Source organism: Cavia porcellus, unplaced genomic scaffold, assembly GCF_034190915.1.
Source record: "Cavia porcellus strain 051 isolate PalLab524CR breed Dunkin Hartley unplaced genomic scaffold, mCavPor4.1 scaffold_29, whole genome shotgun sequence".
Classification (NCBI taxonomy): domain Eukaryota; kingdom Metazoa; phylum Chordata; class Mammalia; order Rodentia; family Caviidae; genus Cavia; species Cavia porcellus.
The window spans coordinates 15,281,088-15,284,984 of record NW_026947512.1 but is presented as its reverse complement, the minus strand read 5'-3'; the positions used below and the strand labels follow the sequence as shown (position 1 = coordinate 15,284,984).

The window sequence follows — 3,897 nt, the reverse complement described above, 5'->3', positions numbered from 1 at the left end:
CTGCCTGGAAAGCACAAGGTCCTGAGTGAGTCCCAGTATCCCAAAATAAATAAATAAATAAATGAAATTAACTGCGTGTCTAAAGAATTGGCTTATTTTAGTAGCACATCAGATGAGAAAGACCTTGAAGTTATCAATGATTACAAGCTCAGGCCATTTGCAGACTGCATGGCAGGAGGATAAGAAACCAACAGAAGCTAAGACCACCTGTGAGTGAAGCCATGCACAGGCTGACTGGGGAAGAGCCAGACGCCATCTCCTTGTGGCACATGGGCAGGGAGACATGAAGAGCCAATGTCCCCCACCACCCCGCCACCCCTGTAAGTGACCAGCTGATCCAGAGAAACACAGGCTGTGATGATAGCTAGTGAGGTATAATACAACATAATGCTTGTAGTGTTTAGTGTTTCACTGACTTTGCCGGCCTAAAACCAGCAGTCTGTCTATTCAGAGGATAAAATTACACAGTGTGGGGCATCTAAGGGGGATCTCCTTCTAAAGGTGGTAGCCATTGTTGGTTCCCTATTATCTTGTTTTGAAATCCTGTATCATTTCTATTGTTTTGTTGGGTTGAGTTTTATTCTGTTTTGTCTTGTTTAATTTTATTATATCCAACAGCATGGGCAAGTATGTCAAAGATAACAAGATATATTATGGTAGCCATTTTGGATTTACTATTATCTTGTTTTGAAGTCCGGTATTGAGTTCATTATTTTGTTTTTATTGATTCTATCCTGTTTCTGCTTGGTTTGATTTTACTGTGTCTGAAGAGCAGCTATTCTGAAGACAGCAAAGAGGCACTATGGTAACCATTGTTGATTTCCTATTATCTTGTTTTGAAATTCTGTGTCACACTGTCTTGTTTTGATTGAATTTATTTTGTTTTATTTTGCTCGATTTTATTCTCTCTAAAATAAAAAAAAAATTTAAAAATAAGCTCAGTAAAAGCCAACAAGGGATTGTAACTGGGCTGCTAAAACAAAATAATGTCTCTTTTTTTAAATTTTATTTTTATTTTAAAGGGGGTAAAATTAAACACAACAAACAGAAAAAATAGGATTTACGAAAGCAATGTAAGAGATATAAATTTCAAAGCTAGACAACCTGAGATCTTCACTGCCTATCATATGGTCTCTTGTTTTCTTCGAAATAGTTATCCATGTCTTTGCATACAGAGAATTCATACAAACAACATAGTATAAAACTGATCCAAACAGAATGAGGAAGGCAATTTAGGTCTTCAAAACCAGACAATAGAGACATCTCTAATGGCTGTCGTAGAGTCTCTCGTTCTCTTCAAAATAGCTGTCCATACTTTCATGTATATTGAAGTTCAACAAAACAAAACAGGCAGTGGGGAGGGGTTGCTTGGTTTCCTCGTGCTCCAGGTCCCAGAATGGTGTGGGTCCCAGTATACACCGGAGTATACTGGACAGTATACCCCTATCCTGGGCCACTGGAGCCTGCCATGCTCACAGCCGCTCATGGGGTTAGGGGATTGCTGTTTCTTTCTATTGAATTGACCATTTCACTGCCCAAGTTCTGAAATGGCCAACAGATCATAGAAAGACATCTCTTTAGGCTCCTGCTTAAAACCAACAGCATCAGGAAGCTGCCAGCCTTGATTCAGGGCCAGAAAAGAATGTCTCTTTAGAATGTCCAGAAAAAGAAATAGCAAGTAGATGGCTTTTGAGATATATATATATATTGCTGTCTGTCAGTTTGGAAAACAAAAAAGTCAAGTCAGGCTGCCTTGACGTGCTTGAGTTTGGCTCCTGGCTTTCCTATTTGCCAACTCTAACAACTTGGACAAATTACTTTAGCTCTGCCTCAGGCTACTTATATTCTTTGTTGACTTATAAAAAAGTATCTTCTTGGAGGGATAGCTTTGCAGATTGGATGCAATAACCTAAATGAAGTTTTTAGAGCAGTACCTAAATGGTAGAAGCCAAAAACATAAATATAATAATAGTTATAGTGCCATTTTCAAAGATAGTATTATTATATCTTTAGACTATTTCTTGCTGGGCATGGTAGCATAGGCCTGTAACCCCAGCTACTTGGGAAAATGAGGCACAAGGATTGTAAGTTCAAGACTAGCCTGGGCAACATAATGAAACCACATCACACTCACACACACGCGTGCACACACACACACACATGATTTTAAAAGGGCATTTCTTGATTAAGCTTACCTCACTAATCCTTTTGCCTCATAAAATACCTAGAATGGATGAAACTAATAGGTCTCAAACGTGATCATAGCAAAGCTACTTTTCTCTTCACACAACTCTGATCTACTCACATAAATAAATATGTAACCTTGTGCCATGCCAGATACCATCTTGCACTATGATCGAATAAAGACAAATGGATACCAACTGTGAGAATATTACAAAGTTCCCACATTCTTAGGAAAAGTTTGATTGTCATACACTCATGGTAATTAGAACCTATTGGTTCCATCAATAACAACCTACTTCTTAATAAGGTTTTACAGGCTAAACAACAGGCCATTTCTTCTGAGAGTCAATCCATTAGGAAGGGAGTTACTCTGTTAAATACTTCTCAAAATGTCAACAAGTCAACTAATAATCGTGGCTTCTAAGGACGACGTCAACCCAGTTACACCTGGGAAAGTATACAGTCCCTGACATTAGTGCTTACCAAAAGCCCTACACTGTATAAAATCCATGTTCACTGAAGTATAGGCAATAAGTTTACCCTCACTATAAATGAGCAATATGGTCATCTTTTCCTTTATTTAATACACCAAGGGATGGATGGTCTCATCCTCTTCTGACAGTTCTGGAGGGTCCACTATGATTTTTGTTTTTCAATGCAAGGATTAAGCCCAGGAAGCATTTAGCAACACACTTAGCCTTTGTTTGTTTGTTTGCATTTTGAAAGAACTTTACTTAGCAGTATTCCAGGGAACTCTTAAACCAAGAGGTACACTTCTGGGATCCTTGTGTCCAATGTCTATTTTTCTTCAGAGCTACTGCTGGGTAAGTAAATCTCAACACTACCCTGAGCTCCGAATAATATCATTGATTTTTCATTGTTTCTATGATATGTAACCAAGCAGGTCTTTGTGAAAGATCATCTGACACAGTTTCTGTATAAATCAAAAGCTTTAGTGTATGGGCCTCTTTCTGGTAAATAATTACACCCAAACTTTTGTGTGCAGTTGGTAGGCACAGTGGGAGGTACACCGCTGAGTAACTGGACACAGGTCTGTGCAGAAGACCACTTGACATTTTAAGTGGGCAGTATATCATTGTAGTTCAATGTAGGGCTTTGTGTAAGTTCAGCAGACCTTTCCTTTTGGAGCCATACCATTTGATTAATATTTTTGCTGCTAAACGGCTTAATCCCCTGCTATGCACATTGTTTTTGCTTTTATTTGTATATGGGTTATATGCTCTGGTTTTGTTTTGGGTTATTTTATTTCTGATATGAGATTAAAGGAGCATTTCATAGAGAATGAATGAAGCTACAGACCCAAAAAGTCACCAAGCAAACACAAACCAGTCTTTGGGGACAATAATGAGAGGTCCAATAGTGAGAGGCCAATTCAGGAAAAGGTTAAGCTCAGTGGTAGGTCCTCTGAAGAATTTTTGCAAGAGGACTCTGTGATTGGTAGATGTGTATGACGTTCCTTTTAGTCTGTATTCCAGAGTGAGGAACCCCTATATTACAGGGTCACTGATTACATAGCCCTTTTCTACCTTTTGCTTTCTTGTTCTTGGTTTAATTCTATATCAAAACTATAGTCTCCTTGTGAAAAGCTCTTGCTTCCAATATAATACTGTGATATTATCCTAACTCTTGCATTTATTTTGATAAAAAACAAAAATAGTCAGAATAGCAATAGCCATCATGCATAACTTTTAA

At 38.2% G+C, this 3,897-nt stretch overlaps 1 non-coding gene across 1 annotated transcript; it reads right to left on the bottom strand.

Moving 5' to 3' along the window:
• Window positions 1-1,499: 1,499 nt before the first annotated feature.
• On the bottom strand, window positions 1,500-1,636 carry LOC111758367 (small nucleolar RNA SNORA2/SNORA34 family). Its single transcript, XR_002792553.1, has one exon. It is a non-coding gene; the product is annotated as a small nucleolar RNA SNORA2/SNORA34 family (small nucleolar RNA).
• Window positions 1,637-3,897: the final 2,261 nt, after the last annotated feature.